General features: G+C 36.7%; 1 long non-coding RNA gene across 3 annotated transcripts in view; it reads left to right on the top strand.

Annotated features, from left to right (window-relative positions):
* The first annotated feature begins 1,340 nt into the window (after window positions 1–1,340).
* Window positions 1,341–20,113, top strand: part of LOC141746577 (uncharacterized) — a 167,576-nt gene continuing 148,803 nt past the window's right edge. For all 3 annotated transcript variants that reach the window (XR_012588406.1, XR_012588408.1, XR_012588407.1), the window contains exons 1-2: window positions 1,341–1,480; window positions 1,910–2,008. This is a non-coding gene — a long non-coding RNA (uncharacterized LOC141746577). The remainder of the gene's footprint in view (window positions 1,481–1,909; window positions 2,009–20,113) is intronic.

Raw genomic sequence — 20,113 nt, 5'->3', positions numbered from 1 at the left:
CGTGAGACCCCACCTGGAGTACTGCATCAAATTCTGGAGCCCCTACTACAAGAAAGATGTGGACATGCTGGAACGTGTCCAGAGAAGGGCCACGAGGATGATCAGAAGGCTGGAGCACCCCTCCTATAAGGACAGACTGAGAGAGTTGGGGCTATTCAGTCTGGAGAAAAGAAGGCTCTGCGGAGACCTTATAGTGGCCTACCAGTATCTTAAGGGGGCCTACAGGAAAGCTGGTGAGGGACTTTTTAGGATGTCGGGTAATGGTAGGACTAGAGGGAATGGATTAAAACTAGAGATGGGATGATTCAGACTGGACCTTAGGAAAAAGTTCTTCGCCATGAGGGTGGTGAGACACTGGAACAGGTTGCCCAGAGAGGTGGTGGAAGTCCCATCCCTGGAAGTTTTTAAGGCCAGGCTGGATGGAGCTCTGAGCAACCTGATCTAGTGGGAGATGTCCCTGCCCATGGCAGGGGGGTTGGAACTAGATGATCTTTAAGGTCCCTTCCAACCCAAGCAATTCTATGATTCTATGATTCTTTTAGAGGGATGTGCTACTCTCAGAGGGGGAAGGAAAGACAGAGATGTTCCTGTTGTGTTGATCAGAAATGGAGCATTGTTAAAAACACTGAACCTGCCTGAAATGGCTGCTTCTTTTGATTTTGTCAAATCAGTTTTACATCAAATTAAGGCCTCGTTAACACAGTCCTGTTGGAAAGTCCTATTTGGAAGGCATGATGTGTGCGTGTAATCATAGTCCACAGCTCTCTGTCACAAGCTCTGCAAATTCGTACCTAAGGTGATTTACACAGGCCTAAATCTAATCTTGTTCAGAACAGACACAAAGACAGCTTGGGTCCTCTCAAACTCTCAGCTTAAGCTACATAGTGCTTCCTTTGAGCAGCTCTCTGATTTCTCTGAAGAAAACTGGATTTATCAAATCCAGTAGAAAATATCGGTGCAGAAGGCATAAAATATGTCACTAGCCTTGACAAATCTCTCCCAGTATATCCGCAGAGAGTTTGTTGAAATCCCTCAGAGAAAGCCTTGCAAAATATACCAATGTTCCTATTAGCTAGAGAAAATCTAGTAATAGCTGTGATAACCCAAGTACAGTAGGAGTAATTAGTGCCTTTGTCAGGGAAGACATTATTCAGCTGTGTCAAAACATGCAGGTTAGCTGATTATTCTCAGCTTCAAGGAATCATGTCAACTTCAACTAACTAGTTTTCAGGGCCCTGAGTGCATCAATAGGCCTTAATTGCCCAAATCAGCTTCTCCTGGGATCTCTACCCACACACCTCTGCATAAAGCTATTTAAGACCCATCTCTGAAGCTAGTGCTGTGCCTGGTGCTGCATTTTGTCTGGTGGTGGTTTTTGCAGTGTGATCTCAGACCTGACCTAGTGCTTGTCTCATAACTGCTGGCCTAGTGATGTCACAGTGAATGTTCTGCTGTGGTCTATAAGACTGCATCCTTGTTGGTGAGGACACTGCTGCTGTCTGTCTTGTAGTTAGTCTTGTCTCCTTGTTTGCTTTCTCTGTGAACTAGATCTGTCCTTGTTTCTTTCTGCTACTAGTCTGCTTGCATGTCCTCTGAACTTAGCGCACAGGAGTAAGTTATTCTATGCTTAACGGTTTTGTTTCCCTGCTGATTTTAAAGGAAGGTTTCTGAGAAGCTGTTACGCTCAGATGGGAGGAATGGTTCTTATTGTTGTTGTTCTGATTCTTTATCCTTTGGCTGTTTGTTACTAAATTTTGCTTAGGAAAAGCACTTCTTAGTAGATTGTTTCATTTTAGAAGTCTTACCAGACTGTGTATTCTTACTTCTTTAGTCAGCTTTATTGGAAAGCTTGGAGAAATGAATGTGCTTAGTAGAGTACTACTAACACCTGCTTCTTTTGATTTAACAGAAAGAACTTAAGTTAAGCGCACTGGAAGGTGAATGAAGATGACTATGTGGTAATCCAGGAGCGTCTGAGATGATGCTGTTAAACGCATGGGAAAGACAGGTAAAGAGGAGGTGGACTTTGCACTCTACAAAAATGGTCAGTGCATTCTCCTGCCTGTCACGTTGTTAAGTTAACAGGAAAGTTGGACATCCTGATTATAAATATTGCTATAATTCCTTCTGTCTCTGACAAGGAGAAAAAGTGAATGTTTCTTATAATTAAAGACTTAGCCAGGGAAAACCACATTCCTTAGCATTAGATGACCTAACAAACTCCCTCAGAATGAAGCTATAATTGCTAGCAGCTCCCTTCCAAAGAGGTAAATGGCGGTGGGGAGTAGGGAATATGAGACTGTAATAGTATTCATTTCATTACTGGATTTATTGCAGATTTTTAGACCTCTTAAGCCTTAAATTTGTGCTACTTAAATAATTATCCTCACTGTCTAAATATCATGAACGTGTATAGTGCAGAAAGAGTTCTAGCTTGGGTAGTAACTCTTCAACTTACTTAATTTTATGCAAACGTAAGTAGAATATTCATCAGTCATTCCATATCTTTATGTATAAGCTGAAAAGACTTGTTCAAAAATATATAACCTTTTTTATCCAAAAAAAATATATAAATTATTACTCTGTTCAAAATCAGGTAAACTAAAGCTACAGGATGTACAGTATCACTCTTGATTGATTATTACAGTAGTATTAAATGTTTGACCAGAAACACTATCCTTCTCATGACCAAGAAAGACTGCCTGCTCTTAAGTATTTAGTGTTTCAGAAACTACATGTATAAACTGCTGGAACTGCTGAGTCTTTTAAGATAAATGCAGATAAGGGCACAGTGAGCAGACTAGCATATTATTTTGTTGATTTGCCTCATTAAGGAGACTTTAAACTAATCAGGGATTCTCCAGTCTTATAATGTAAAAACTATTTGGCATATCTTGGCTATTAATCTCTGAATTAAGACTACTTAAACTTTGCTGTGCTAATACTACAAACGGGAAGACGTGAAATCCTAAAAGCTTATGTGGAGTTGCATCAAATAATTTGACTTCTTTTTAGCTTGCCCTTTTACCTTTGTATTAAGATCAAGAAAAATCAGAATTTTTTTTCCATGTTGACAAAGAATTCATGTTACTGCTGGGGAATAACACTTTCTTGTCATCATGCTCTTCAAAGTAGCCAAACAGAATAGCGTACTTTGCAAATCTTAGTCTCCTCTCATTCTCAGTGGGAGGTCTTGCGTTATGCATCTGTTATTAAAAAAAATGGTCTCTTTCTATTATTACTGTACTCTGAATTGCTGCCAATGTTGCTGTTTCAACACTCTATGAATGCTTATGTTAACTATGATACTCCTTCCTTCCCAAAAACTTGAGTAATACATTGTCCTTTGACTGTCACTTCTACTTGTTTGTAGCTTTAAACTTCCTGATCCCAAGGAATTCTGTTTATTCATTATTTATCTGTTCATATAACTTTCATAAGGTATCTGTGGAATGCTGAAGTGTTAGGCTTGATGGAGCTAGAGCGGGTGCTCTGAGGCTGTATGCAGGGAAGAAGAGAGTTTGAGTGATTAGATGTCCTGCATGTGTTCCTATGAAACAGTTGTGAATTACAGCGGACCATGCTGTAGTAGATACTGATTGGTGCATTAAGGAAAAACATTCTAGTTGTATTTGTCTCACTGTTTATTCTGCAGGTTTTGTTTTGCAAAGGTTGTTGAATTTCCTGAACAAATGACTAAAGCAACTGTATTTTTTATAAGTCTTCACTTTGCAGCTAGAAAAACACTTCAATGCTTGTATTCCCACTGCTTTGCAAACACAGAACAAAGTATGTTCTAATCATAAGTATTTGTAAACGAAGATTTAGCTCTGCTGAATGTAAATTGTTATAACGACTCTTATTGGCTTTTCCCATAAATAGGGTTGTGTGCGGTCACAAATTACTGGAGGACTAGAGTATAAATATTTGTTACATTTCCCTTTGAAATCAAGGAGTGTGTTTACTTCTGGTTGTGGGTTCATGGTGATGGATCTATTTATTTGACTTTCCAGAACTGTAAGATGAGATTTTATATACCTGGTAGCATCTGAAATCACTGTTTGGGGAGAAAAACTCTAAAACAATTTCTTTGCACTAAGTAAGTATCACAATCAAAAACCTTAGTTATGGATTGTTGATAAGCTACAAGCAACAGGGACTGGAAAGTCCATTTTTTATATATTCTCATATACGATCTAAAATTTTCTTTCTGAAGGATCTTATCTTTACTAAATCTCAGCCTTAAGAGAAACTTATCTTAAACCAAGAATTTAAAACTGAAAGGATTCAAACCACCATTGCAGCCTTACTATGAAATTAACAGATAAGAATAAAAAAAAAGTTAGAGTGAAAATCAGGAACTTCAAGCACACTTCAAATCTAATTCTCTTTGATACTATTTTGTATTATAGTTTCCTATTATTCTCAGAAGAAACTGTGTCTGTTTTCTATATCCATCTGGTACCTGTCATGACTCTTACTTGGAGGACTGAGCAAGTAAAGGATGGGGAAGCAAGCTGTTGTATAAACCTAGGCATGGGTATAGATCTTTCTAGGAACAAGGCCTGGCTTTTGACAGGAAGATAGAATTCAAATTAATAAAGGAAGGAAGTTCAGCATATGAGATGTGAAAAATAAAAGGCTACAGAAGAGCTTAAACTAAAAAGTATATAAATATATACGTTGAAAATGATGGTGAGTCCTGGATCTTAAATGACCCATTTATCCTCATCTTTGTGAATTATCTAAATTATATTACTGAATCTGTTCTTCTACCTCAACTGGTAAAACTGAGTGAAATCAGAGCTCCTGTATGCTGTGATTTTGTAGTGAAGAGTCAGTATAAAAGGAAACTGTGGTGAATCTGAAACAAAGGGGATTGATGGAAGACTCTCTGGACATAATTGCACTTAACTACAGTAGGATATAATTGCACTTAACTACAGTAAAGAGTTTTATATAATATCATACAAAAGCTTAATCTACAAGGTCAATCAGTATTGTACAGGCAGCAATGAATAAAGCATTAGTTTGAACACCGAAGACAAATGATACTTATGTGAAATAGAAACAGTTTAAGAAAGGAATGTTAAACTTCTAATGCTTCGGTCATCAGTATTGCAGATGAAAAACAATATTAACACACTGATTATTTGGGGTTTTGTCATTAAAATGTTACTATTAAAGTAAGACTTATCTGTAAGGTAATTCATGGGTTTTTTTTCAAATTGTTAGGTTCTTACATATGAAAATACATTTGGTAAGGGGTTGAAGAGATTGTCATTCTTGGTTAATTGTGGTTCAGGCCAGAGGATTACAGCTGTATCCTAATGATGATCATGGTGAACATTTTTTTTACTGCTGCAGAAGAAATCTGAAAATAAGAACTCAATTATGTAGGAAAATATCTTCTAGTTTGTTTAAAGTTTTTTTTTGCCGTTGCTTTTTGTACTACTTCAATGTAAAAATCTAGTTGCTTAATTTTTTCTGACATGTAACCTCTTTCAGTGAAGGTTAAAGTGGAATTAAAAGATGGTATGAAGTGCGATTTATCCCAGTGTCCACAGTAGTCACTACTTCTTATTGGTAGTGTTCAAATTAAGTGAAGAATAATCAGATGAGTCATAGGGAATATCTGTTTTGAAATTCCTGGTTGTCAGTCTGTTTTAATAATCAAGTATTATCTAGCTCACACACTCAATGAGTGTGAGGTATTGTAAAGTAGAAATTCAGTTGTGCCCCCCTGCCACACACACACACACCTTGAGGGGAAACTTTCTCAGGCTGTGTGTAGGTTTTATTTGCCACTGAATGTTTCGCAGGAAAATGTGACATGTTTTAAGTTTGAAACATTGATGTCGATTGTGGTGGACATTCCATGTATGCTGCCAGTCCATAGGCAGCATCAACAAACAAGTAAGAGTTTGTTGATTCTTTAATGTTTTATTCTAGAAGTCAAAACAGATCATGGACAGCTTGTTGTTTAATATCAAAATTTCATGAGTTCAGTGCATGTAGATAATGTTTACCTCTGAAGGAACACAATTAAAAGTATGGGTGGAGTACTTGGTAAATTTTGAAAGATTCAAAGCTGCATGTCTAGCTCTAATTAAAAAAGAGCCTTAGGAATTGACAGACTATAAATGTGGGAGAGCTAGATGCTGCAGCTGTGTTATTGAACACTTGACAGCAATGTCTGGAAGCAAAATAGAACTAAATATTGTTCAAATGAAATTTGCATATGCAAAAGGTTTGTCTTAGACAAAATCTGCTCTGTGCTGACTAGAAAGAAATGTATTAAGTTTTTCTAGAGTGGTATTGATAGAAAGTGTAAATGCACCGACCGGATGAGCTATCTATCTTGCTGAATAATCTGATCGGGTTCAAAAATGTGTGTGATCCGTAGCAGAAACAGAAGTTCTGATATGTTTGCTGAGCACGGGTAAGGGAATGGTGGTGGTAGATGACCAAATTAGAGCTGCAGACCATTATTTACACTGCTTATATTAAAAACAAACAATTCAGTAAACAACCCTGTTATACAGCAACCCCAAAACTCCTTTCTTTGCTTCTTGTGGTTTTTCTTGCTTCCCTGAAATTGATTTACTAGAAGGTGTTATAATTAAAGCAGGTGCAGTTCCTTTTGTACTAACTGTTATACTGCTTGACAGGAAAAAGTTTCAAGGGCATGAACTTGTGAAGTGGGGATGTACGTGGTTGCTAATATTTAGTGTTGCCATATCCTAATTCAGGAGAAAAAAGCTGTCCAAATAATAAGTGCTTATTAAAAAGGCAGACTCATTTCTTCATGATTAGAAGATGGCATGGTTTAACTACAGAACAGCATTGGGAAAACAAGTCAGCTGCTGAGGTAGACAAACAGAACACAGAACAGATGAATGGTACACGCTTGGAAAATAGAATTCTGCCATGGTCAATGGAGGTTGTGTCTGTATGTATTTCCAATTAAAAAATGATGTTAATCCTCTGAAGTTCTGTCACCTGGCAATGGATCTGTCTTGGGGTGGGGGGAGGGGAGTAGTTGCAAGCGAAAGAGCTTGGTCCTTGCTTAAGCTGAATTGCCAACTCAGCTGCCCTGGAAAAGCAGACTGTCTTCTCCTTTTTCCAGAAAGGAAGTGGAATATACAGCTGAGCCCTAGGGCTTTGTGGCATGGTCTCAAATTTCGTGCGTGTTGAGACTTGTTTTTGTTTGGCTGAAGCAAGAATGTACCTTTAAGTAGTCCTCATTGGAGACAGCTGGAGTTTATGGTCATGTAGAGGCTGAGTGACACATGAGCACAGCAGGAACCACTAATCAGTGCTTTACCTTTAATGTGCAATAAAGTCTGTAATGACTAGTGCGAAGTCTGTATAATAGCTCGGGCGTGCAGGGCGGCGGGGTCACCCTCAGGAGCTGAGCCTGCAGAAGGTGACTCGAGTTAGCTCGCTAGGACTGGAGGCCGCACTGGAGCAGCTCTACGGCTGAGGAACTGACTCGCTGCAGACAGATGGGAAGCAGGGGCTTGACTTCTCTTACAGAGGGAGAAGGGAACTGCTAATAACTGAAGGTAAGATACTGTGTAGATGAAGGTGGCTGGGTAAAAGCCCAAACTCTGAACGCTCTTGAACAAAAGACCCTTGTTTTGTGGACGAGGGGCTGAAAAATTAAGCCAAGAAGAAATACAGCTTAGAAGGCAGTAACAGAACAGTTTTTTGCACATTGAGCTACAGGAACAGCAAGGAATGTGTATACAAGCTGTTAGAGAGATTAGCGCTATGTTGATGTTATGTTGAGCTTTTAAAACAAAGCTACTTAATGCTTATTTTGTTTCAACTGAAATCAGAGGAAAGACCTGTGGAGCAGGGTCTGTGTGGCTCGCAGGCATTCGTAGAGCTTTCAGCTTGAAGTTTAGTCACAATAAAATGTTAATTGCAGTATTAACTACTGTAAACTGTGGTAGCTGGCAACAATGGTCGAATGCTCTTAAAAAAGCAAGGATTGTTATGCAAAGTTAAAAGTCAGACTTTCGAAGAAAACTAGTAATGAGGTGTGTCTGAAATCTTAATCGCTGGATTTAATGTATATCCACATGCTTCAAAATTATTTCAGTGAACTGCCTAATCGGTTTTGAAGAACTGTTATTGTAGAACTGCAAATTAAGGCATGTCTTAATCTTCCAGTCAGGTTATGAATAAAGCAGATGAGCAAAAGTGTTCTTTTGAACTTTCTGATTAATTATTATGCTCAGTGATAGATAAGATAATCACTACAGAATGTAGAGGCCTGCCAGTTCCAGGTTTGTGTAAATGGAAACTCAATGACTCAAGAATTGAGTTTTAAGTGATATGTATTAAGTTCATTAACTTTCCCTGGGCAGACAAAAAACTGTAATGAGACATATCCTTGTCTCTAAATTCAAGGCTCCAAGCCCAGAAAGTATATATGCATATACTCTACCACAAATGTAGCAATAATATTAAGGTTTGTGGGCTGTTAATGCAGAAATGAGATGTAGCATCTTGCTGGACGAATGGCCCCACTTCATTTGTGGTGGGACCTATATGGATTATGTCACTGAAATGTTCAATATGTGGGACTGTGGTATGCAAACATTTAGACCCACCATTTACTCCTAAAGGCTAGGTTAACTGCATAAAGGATCTCGGTGAATTTGGGCCTTGAAGACCCCTCAAGTACTTCATAAATGGTGTAATTCTACTGAAGAGAGTACAGATAAGAACTAGTTGTCATCTGTATTTTAGAAGTAAGTTTCTACTTATTAGACTTTTCCAGACAGGCACATAGAAGACATAGAACCTAGAATAGGGGAAGCATGGAATATGGCTCTTAAAACAGATAAACCAGGTCTGAAGTTAAGATAAGTCTACTCACAGGCTCTGTTATTTTGAGAGACTAATCAAATGATGTAGAAACTAACAGCAAGGAGTGTTTCTGTTGTATATGTAAGTTTTAAGCTTCAGGGTAAGACTGTCTTCCACAGGTTATCTTCAGAAGCCAGTTTAGACTGAAATTGATTCCACTTCTTCCAAAGTAATTCTGCACGATTTCTTTCACCATGCATTTTATGCAACAGAGGAATGGGATATAAACTAGACAAGGGTTCTTGTTATTTCTGTAGACTTATTTTTCCCTTATACCTGCTGCTTTGTCCTTGGAAGTTAGGAATTTGCATAGCATAGCAGAATAAAAAAAATTCTAAAGATAATATCTTTTTTATATGGACTGCGACAGTGTTTATAAGTTCAGATATGTTGGCAAAACTTTCAGTGATCTATAATCTTACATGCTTGATTATCCTAACCTTCTTGTTGGGCTAAATTCCTTTTCTGAAACACTGTTCCTTTGTTTTCAACATTAAAATCTTTCTTTCATGTTAGACTTGAATTAGGAAACACAGCAATCCGATTTTTGCCTGTTCCTTACCTCTAGGCTTGCTGAACAGGACAGTTCAGATCAGATGTCTGGTATCAGAAACATCATAGCATTTAGTCTGGTGTGGGAGCAGAGCTTTCTAGAAATTCTTAAAAATCATATGGTGTAACTGTTAAGTCAGTTCCCATAGCTGATCATTTTTCTTGCGGAACTGATGAATCACACTTCTAGAGCTTGTACATCAAGAGTTAAGAACTCTATGGGAACTTCAGTACAGGACTAGGCATCAACAATCTGTCTTTCTCTTTCTGCCCCCCAAGGAAGGGGGAGGGAAACTTTCTGGCATTGAGGTTTTCTCTCTGTAGCGGACTTGGCACATCGTTTATTTGCACTCTGTTGATGTTTGAAAGGTTTCCTTTGCAGAATGTGTCTGGAAGCCTTTCTTCCCTTCAAAGCTTAAGACTTTGTAAATGCTAATGATTCTCATGTGAGAGAAGGGGTTGCTATATGTCTTGTCCCTTCTCCTTCCCAATCTGCCAATGAGCAAGTTAGCCACTTAATGTTCTTCAAGTTTTCTTCCTGAAGATTTGCTTGATAAAGATGATAAAGACTTTACCATTTTAACTCATTTGGTTAGCTGCAATAAGCTCAGCTACTTGTGTGTTGTTTTTTTTTTTTTTCCTTTCCTAGAGCAACCACAAAAGAATACAAGCTGTGCACTGTGGGGAAAAAAGTACATTTTTTCCCTTTAAAAAAAAAACACCAAACAAAGCACACCAACCCAAACAAAATCTACTTTATAATGTGATTAGAGAAACTCCATTCTTAGCTCATTTACTGCACTGATTGACATAAATGCGTCACAAAACATTTATGCGTGGTCAAGACTAATACTATGAATTTAGTGTTCTAAAGGATGCAAAAGAGCCAAAGATCTGCAAAGATCCTGAAAATTCAGGAAAGAATAATAGACTTCAAGCGATTCTTCCTGCTTTTTGAATTAAATGCATTTGAATAATACTCCATTTGAATGATACTTTTGGGAAGGCTTATAATGTAGCTGTAGTTGATGGTTCACACTTCTGGAGTTCAGACTACTTTTGCTATACTAAAGATTTCATTTTATTCCTCTTATTTTTCACTGAATGTATAAAATTAAAGAGACTTTATTTAGCCTGTTGCATAGGATATTGGTTAAAAGCTCTATAGAGACGATGTGAATATTAGGAGAAGCATGATAAAATAGATTAAAAATGCTAATTTCCTCAAAACAAACAAGCTGAAAATAAAAATGACGAAAAATGCTGTGAAATTGATGCTCAATGATTTATTTTCTCAATGATATTAAAAACAATACTATACAAAATACAGATAAATTTTAAAACTAATGGGTGCAAAGTAACAAAAATTTCTAAGTAATGAATTTAGTTCTACAAATATTTCCACTTGGCTAGGATGCCAGGCGAGCATCTGAAATGATGAGAATTATTGACTATTTCCAAAGAATTGCTCTAGCTGTGGGTTTGAGATGAGAAGGCTCTGTTAGGGAGTTTGGAGAAGGGGATTTCAAACCTAGTATGTTTTATCTTGTATTTTTTTAACACAAGACAAATTGATGGTGAAAACTAGCACATAAGTTAGTATAAAATTTTAGTTCAGCCCTTTGGAAATGGTATTTTAGATCCCCATGTTAAGAAGTGTGCAGCGAGTGCCAGCGTTTTATTTGTTGGTAGGTGAGGCAATAGTTTAAGCTACGCATTGTTCTTCCCTTTTTAAAGGTTCCCTATTAGTTTGTTCCCCATAGAAATGAAGAATGCATAGTAAATGTGAAGCTAGAGATTTAGTTAAACTTAATGAGATCTGAACTCAGCTCAATTTGTTTGATTTCAGATTTCCTCAAACTGATTTACGAAGTAATGAGATGGGGTGTACCAGGATTTTGTTTTGATGAATTAGTATGTTCATTGCACAGTTGTTCAAATGCAAAGTAACATGCAGAGCCTTCTATTACCCATTCCATCTTTTAAGCCAACACTGGAAATATAGTAAGTAATTCTCTGCAAGATGAGAGGGTGTTTTTATGATCCAGTGCAAACATCTAGTGTAATAATTTCAATTCTACCTTCATGTTTGTGTGTTTCTATAAAAGCTTTGACTGATGTTTTGGACAACCAGTCCTGCCAGCAGAGTGGTTTGCTCCTATATTCATGAAAATCAAGTGAAGAGCTGTGAGAAAATAATCGTACCACACTTACACAAGAATATTCTAAAATAAATGAGGCAGAATTTGCTAGTACTAAGTAGTTCAAATAAAACCAATTATTTACAGTGCATTTGCAAACTTATTTCACACTATTTATTTACTCTTCAAGGAAACAGAATATTAACTTATAGCCTTATCAGAAATGGGTGAAATCAAATCAAAACAGACAAAAGACAGCTTATTTGTTGGTGAAGCTTATTGTTATATCTGAAATGAAGCACTGGAGAGCAATTCTTGAGGTGTAAAGAATAGGCTGCTATGCTAGATATAGCGAAGGACTTTCAGATGTGTTGCTCATCTTCAAACAAATGCCTGCTGAACTGATACCAGCTTAAAAATGATGGGTATATAATGCATGGCTTAAACTGTTGTCGTACCAACAGGCTGAATGTTGGTGCTTATTCCACACTGCTTAAACTGAGGAACGGAAATGCTGGTTCCAAAGGGCTGGATTAGAACATTATACTGTCCTACATACTGCTTTTCAACATCAGTGCCTGTTGTGCTGAAGTTCATGTTAACTCCATGCAGATGAAGTGTATAATTCTCTGCCTCTGGACCAGTGATGGCATGTCTGAAATGCAGAAAGCAAATGTCTTCCCCTCTCTTGTTGATGAAGATCATAAGTGTGTGTGTATATATATGAGTATACTTGTGCTGTAACTAATCATGTGACAAGTAAAACATGTATTCAAATAAACGTTCTGTAACAGTGCAGTAACTGTGACCACTTGTCAGTTGCTTACTGACTGAAAATTTGAAAGCAAAAAATCTCAAACGGTAGGGAGCAAACTTCTTTAAAATACTAGAATGTTATAGAATCTCTGGGAGTAAGTTTTGTAAAAGTAGAAGCAGCAATGGATGAGCACTCAGAGCAAGTATAAGCATTAACCTGGAGTATGGGGCTGTTGCTTCAGAGTCCTGAAAATGTCTTGTTCCATTCTCTATGTAAGTGCATATCCCACACTAGGTATATATTCCAAAACATAGTTTGTGTGTGGAGGCACTGATTTGGTGAGGGCTGCTTTTTTTTTTTTAATCCCCTGGTGGTAAATGGAAGAACAGTGGTAGTCAGTCTTCTGCTTTTTTTCTCATGGATTGTCTGACCTGGAAAAACATCTGTCTGAACGCTTGGTGTCACTTGCTCAATCTCCTACTTCTGTGTTATGCACTTTTTTCTCTGGACAGCTGTCACTTTTTTCTTTTGGACTGTAGGAATTGCATGCCTGTATCTAGTGCGTGTTGAAGAATACGGACTTTGGAAGTAGTAATTTTCTTAGTAGTATGAAAGACCCTTTTCCTTATGGTAGGTTTTGCTATGCGTCTTATCTTCAGAGGTTAGCTAAGTACACCTGTGGATTAAAGTCTTCCATATTAACACTTGAGGAATTTTACTAATAAACTGTCTTTCTTCCAAGTCTTCCTCTCAGTTTGGTAAGTCTCATTAAGCCTTACAAAGAAATATGACACTTTTCCCTTGAGGAATTATTTGATGGGCATAAGTAACTCTGTTCTTACAGCAATGTTTTGTGACAAGGTATCTCTCCCTCTTTGGTGGAAAATAATGGTTAAGGTCAGACAAAAAGGCTAGTTAAGTCTCTATTGCTACTTCAGAAAAACTAATGTATTTGCAGAACTTAAGGACTAGTAGAGTAGCATGTATCCCTTGATTCTAGTAGAGCAGGATCACAAAATGACAGGACACTTAACAGAATATTTGTAAAAAGTATGTCGATCGGATGACACTAATACTTGTGTTACAGCTTCTGCATTTGCCAGTAAGATATCTTTCTCACTGTCAAAACCCCATCATTCTTTAGTGATGAACATAAATGCCTCAAGCAATTATCATGAACTGTCAGTTTAATAAGACTTATCAAACAGATCTGGAGAAATAATGGAATCTCCTGTCCTTTCAACATTGCCCTTCTCAAGAGTTGGTTTGAATAAATTCGTTGCTCTGCTTGTCACACAGTTTAATACCTTTTTTGAACTTATTTCTAAACTTGTATAGGATTATGAAACTGATAAAAGGAGGAAAACCAAACTCAATCTGGGAAACAGAGCCTGATGAGCAGCAGTAATCTTACTATTGAGTGAAATTACCTCTTACTTATTTATCCCATGTTTTAGTTCTTTATAATTCAACAAGTGATGGAACATTCTTGTCATGTCAATGAAAATGGGAATTCTGTATGGTAATACTTGTGATATCTTGAACTCTTTCACAAGCACTACTGCTAGAAGACTTCTAACTAATCTGCTTTTGCCAAAATTAAGAGAACAGTTTTTAAAGTTAAAACTTGAAGCCCTTTGGCAGTAGCTTTTTAATATTACATATCTATCCATGTTTATAATGAAGTCTCACTGGTGGCTTCCTGATTAAATGAATTTGGTTTTGAATTCAGTAGCTATTTAGCTACTGAAGAAACACCCATTGCAGTCTGAATCAAGGTTTGGACTGTCTTGTTATTTCAAGGTATGTTTTAGAAGTCTCCTATACTACTTTAAAAGGAATAATGATCCTGTGTCAGAGATTTGTTTGGAAACAGACTTAATTCCAGTATCAATTTCACCAAGTAACTAAGTTTTTTCTGTTCCTGTTGCCTGGCTGTACAGAGAATTTAATGCTGCTTCTCTTCCTCCTTTCTAGAATTTGCTGTTTGAAACAGATCAGGAAAGCGTTATGTGAAGGAACTGTATACTAGCTTCTTTAAGAGTTTGTAATATAAGTAATGCTACGCAAATTTAGCTTGTAGTGTACTTTTACGTAATGACAATTTAAATTCACTTGATGTGCAAAGGAGTAAAACTTGCAAGATTAAATACAAAGGATTGGAATATTGTGCTTTCTCTCAGTCCAAAACTCATTTTATGGCAATGTTCTGGAGGCTTACCTTAAAGATCACATGTTGCAACAGACATTTAAATACTATGTAGAAAATGATTATTGAAGACTTAGGGCTCTGCAGTAAAATATTTTAGCTTTCTTATAAATCGGTCAAAACTTCAGTTGTGGCTTATAGCTGCTTAAATAACTTGTTCTCATCTCATTAAAATGAAGATGAAGTGCGAAAGGAGGGCTCTGGGAAGAAAATGGTAATGATTTTAAATGAATATATTGAATGAAAATTACTCGCTAGATTTAAAGGTAGAAATGAGAGAATCTAAAACTGCTTTCCAGTATAAATATCTCTTGTAAATACAACTAAGCTATTTCTGTTAGGATTGAACAAATGGTCATCCTGCTGAAAACTCAAATACAGTTATGGTATCTAGAATTACCAGTAGAAATACTTTTACAATGCGCATAGGGAAATGTATTAACTTTTTGAGAGCTGGTGATCAGCGTCTGTGATGCTAGGTGACATTTATGATGTGTAACATATGCTCTTGTCACTCTCTGTTAGTTGATGAGGATGGAGGGATGCAGTTTACTGGCCTGAGTCAGGTACAGAGTATAGGCAAGGTAACAAATAGAACCATTTTTCATAAGAAGTAGAAAGGTTACTCTTTTTGCCTCCTTCTGCTCCTCCAATTGCATTGTTCAACAGATGGAATAACTAACTGCCTCAAAAAAAAAAAAATCACCAAAACACCAAGACAAACCCCTTGTCAGCAGTGATGATTCATTATGCCTACCTTTAAATAAACCTTGTAAAAGAAATTTCGGTTTGGACTTCCTAAAAGCTGTAATCTCTTAACAGTAGCTGCATATGCTCTCTTTACTGCATTGGCAGTAAGATATATTATAGAAATAAACCTGCCTCCGCTGCTGGGGTAGAGCGGGAAGCCTGTTTGCTTATTTCTTGAATTGTCTCAATTCTGGAGAGACTTGGACAGTGTTTGCTGTCTTCATTCTAGCGCCTGACTTAATGACCTGATCCACAACAGAGAGGCTAGATGCTTAATGGTTTAGTATGTCACATCGCGTACTCAGTCTTTAGCTTCTCTGGTTGTATCAAAAAACCTTAGCTTGATTTCTGTTACAGAAGAATAGTTGAAAACTTTGGCAGAATCTGGTGGTTTATATAGGAAATGCATTGTCCCTTACAAACTCTCTAACTTTCTTCTAAGAAGATTAATAAACTGTAAATAAGCCTTTATTTTTTTCTAGATTGATTCTAAGTTAAGCACTGCTTATTTTGAGCTTGACCCTTCAAAAGTTTTGTCATAACTGACTTTGAATACATCATGGTGTTTATAGAGTAGTCTCTGCAAAGTAACTTCTGTTTAATTGTAGATTCTTTGCAATAAGGATTTTGCTTGTTTAAATTTTCTTATTGAATGAGAAAGGCAGTGAATTGGATCCCTCAATTTCCTGTTTTAGTTGGCATCATCCAAGAAGAATATGCTTATCACTTAATCATACTTGTTTCATAAACTTGTCAATTGAGTGATACTGCAAAAAAAAGTAATGTAAATGCCCCTTAGAAAATGTTTCTTCTATATTTAATAATTTAAAAACATAATTCATGTACTTGTATTGGACAAGCATGCTGGCTTTTCTAATAAAAATTTTTGTGTATTATAGAATCACATTTTTATCAAAAAATCTCAACCTGGCTGGAGATCAGAAGTAACTTTCTAATCAAGAATTCTCGGAAGAGGTAATTCAAACAGTGATTAAATCTGTGCTCTATGGCAGCTCTCCAGACTGGGTAGTTTCCCCTGATTTCATGAAATACTTAATCAGTAGCTCAACTTCTGACCCATCCTTGCAGTTCAGTAGACTAAAAACTCTAAACAACTCAGTCTTAACATTCCTATTGAAATTACAACAAGCTTCTGATGAAAAGATGATGATTGTTTTCTTTAGACAACAGATATTTTTTTTGCATTGGAGAACGTGTGAGTTCAACTTCTGTTTCTTCAGAAATACATACTTGTGATACAGGCCAGACTTTCTGAATGACAATGGAGTGACCAGCACTCTAAAAGCCTCTATTAATGTTTTATCTGTCAAACTCTGAAATGCCAGCTGTCCTGACCAACAGCCCATTTTAGAGCAACATTGTGTTCTTATTGACAAGTCCAAACTGTGTGAAAGAGGGAATTTCCAGATCTCTAAGTTTCGCCATAGGTTTATGAAAATCAAGAGTTATAATCATATTGCTGCTGTAGCAAAGATATTGTAGGGCATAGCTTGGTGGACAACCTCAGTTCATAACCTTAAATATAATCTTTACAGATGAGGTTTTTTGCTGAAAAACGATATTCTTGCCTCAATGTCTTTAATTCACAACTGTGTAAAATAGAACATAATTGCATAGTGGAATGTACCAACTAAAATATTGCCTGGAAACCAACTTTTTTTTAGTCTCTAAATTGCTTGGGAGAAATTAAAAAAAACTTTTTTCTTTAAATATTCTTTGATTGTCTTTTAACATTAGGGTCAGGAACAAAATGAGTATAATAGTATCATAGTTGTATCACTAATATCAAAGTGAACTTAAGCCTCATGAACTGCTGTACTGTAAATGGTAAGCAGCTGATTAATGATTCTTAGGGATAACCAGCCTGGAGCTAGACAGCATGTTCAATTTTTCCTAGTATTTGAGGAAATAGTGATGTAACTAATAGCCAATACATCTGTTGCTCCATGTTCTAAAATAAACGAAACTATTCACTTTTCCAGAATAATATTTGAAGTTGTACTGTGCACATAGGCAGCCTATACTCAAAATGCTGTTACAGCAGTCTTTTGGTGACTTTTTTCCTGTTTAGACACTTCAAAATTGGTTTAAGGCAGGGTCTTTGGAAGTGAAATTACTCTTACTTTCTTCCCTCTGTATTTACATATACTATGCATCATGCTGTGGTGCTGACAGTTACTATCAAGCACCGTGCTTTTAAATATCATGGATCATCAAAATGTAACTCTTTCTAATTTGGATTCTAATTTCAATTGTGATTTATTATGATGGTAGCCCACTTATCAGGCAAGCATTGATTGGTTATGATATTTATTCATGAGTGAGGAGTATAAACAGTATAGTAAAGGCTGCATCTTTTGTAGCAGTAACGCACTATTGTCATGCAACAGCTCTACTTTAAGTAACTGAACACCTGCCTTCTCAAGTACTTACTAGAGTAATTATAAATTGAGGATAAAAATTTGAAAACCAATTTTTGACTGGTTGACTTTACTGTTCATTCAGTGTTAATATGATGTTTCTGCATTTTGCTTCATCTCGGTGAATATAGACACTTGCTACTAGAAGCAAGCTTGGAAAAGTACTCTTATTAAACCCTTTTTGGCATATGATTTTCAATATTTATAAGAAAGAACAAGCAATCTAGGCTTTTACCATTTGTTTTTAGTTGAGGCATGGTTTGAGGACACTAGTTTGTATTCACAAAGGAAGGTTTTTTTGTGTGTATCAAAGAGCAAGTTTATTTTAATCTGCCCTTGACAAATTAACGTTTGTTTTAAAGGAAAGATTCTTGCAGGAAGATAGTGGCTCTTCAAATAATGATTCTGGAAGCAAACTAAATATTGCTGGATTTGAGGCATTATTGTTTTTTTATAGACTAAAAGAGGGGAAAAAAGGTCTAGTAAACATAACCTTTCCTTGGCTTTGAAAGAGGCTAAATAATCATGTAGCATTATCTGTCAACTCAGAAACCTGTTCAGTAATTTCTATATTACATTTAAAACATAGCCTAATGTTATGAGTTTCAAAAAGTAGATTAATCACTGCCTCAATTTTTTCCAAAAATTTTAAGCACCAAACCTTAATCACTTAATAATGCAAATTTAAGGAACTAATAAACTACCTAACTCGATGCCTTGGCCCTCTAGTGATCAGAAAAGGATCTTTGGTTATGCCTAATTAGGATTTCACTTGATACATGCAAAGCCTGACATTAAAAAAAATTCAAGAAAAATGTCCCTTTCAAGTAAAATCATGATATCTTTAGCTGGTTTTAGGAACATATTCTTCTTTCTACAGCTTCAAGATAGGTACAGATGATGCAATTTCTTGTGTATGTTGTATATACTTAGTTGTGTCTTATCTATATAATTCATACTTTGACACATAAAAATAATGCAGTGGGAATGAAAACTGTGTACCTGATACTGTTTCCAGTACTTCATGCTGAATTAGGATTTCTTGATGGTTTCTTAAAAGTTAGGTTACTGTCTGCATTTTTTCTGTGCATAGTGATGCTAAAACATGATAAAGTATAAATTTGTAATCCCAAGATATGTAGGATATATGTTAAATAAACAGATGGATGCTCAATAGAAACATTTTTGGAAGAAATGCAAGAAATATTGATCTTTCTAAATCTGTGTGGGTTTTTTTTCTTTAATAGCATCCTTTTTGGACAGCAGTGAAGTTTTTCAAGTTATGTGTTCAAATTCTTGTATGCAAGCCTGTGCCTTCGGGTAATAGGCAAGGCATGACTAATTTCTACCAATTTGGTCTCTGCACCATGTCCTGGAGGGCTGAAATACTCAGATGAAAATGCTGATTTTAATCAGCCTGTCCATTGCCTGATGTTGCAATTACAGCAGCAGCCTTGCGCTTAGCACTCTTATTCCTGTCAGACTTCATCTGTATGATTTTTGTAAGGTAGCCAACTATTTCTAATTCTGCTCACTCTTTTTAAAAAAAAAAAAAAACCAAAAAAAAAAACCCCACCCAAAACCAAACACAAACCTATGGAAGTCTTGCTACAAAGACTGAAGAACTAATTATAGCTGACTCTTTGCTCATTGTTAAATATGGTTGGGGCAGAATAAATAGCGTGTGTGCACCACTGATGCCTGTAGATGTGGGCATGCTGAAACTGGCTGCCTTCATCACTTCTACATGTCACGTTGTACCACTTGCTCAAATCAAATTATTTGTGCAAGTGCCTGTGGAGCAGAAATATGAAACTGGCTTGACTTTTTTAGTATTAATATGTATAAAAACTATGTTACATTAAGTTTTAAATTACACTTAGCTATAGAGAATTAGTAACTCTACTGTGGACAGTTTCCTTGGCTTTCCTGGATTGAAAACCCTTGGGTATTGTCAGGCTTCTCCTGAAATATATATCTTGTCAAGGGGAAGGATTACACTACGGTACTAGCTGGCAAGTGGCTTCCAGATCGCTTCCCCAGAAGCTCTGGGCCACCTACTAGCTCTATGTAGGAGGTCATTTCTAACAGGGTTTGGCAAAGATGTTCAGAACTTGATGTCAAATGCATCCATATCTGTCCACAAACGCATCCTCTGAAATGGCAACAGCCTGATGGGTGGGTTTGTCCAACATCCACTTTTAAAGAAACCTCTGTTTTAAAGCACATAAAACTTTAAAATGCTGCCCTGGTTTGGGGTGGAACGGAGACAACTTTCTCTTCAGTGAGCGGCTTCTGCTTACACTTGTTGCTGTGGCCACCAGGGTCAGCTGACTTGGTGGTTTAACTCATGGAGGGGCTGCACTTGTAGGGAGGTATG

Source organism: Larus michahellis, chromosome 7 (assembly GCF_964199755.1).
Source record: "Larus michahellis chromosome 7, bLarMic1.1, whole genome shotgun sequence".
NCBI classification, from domain to species: domain Eukaryota; kingdom Metazoa; phylum Chordata; class Aves; order Charadriiformes; family Laridae; genus Larus; species Larus michahellis.
This window is presented reverse-complemented; position numbering and strand designations above follow the sequence as displayed.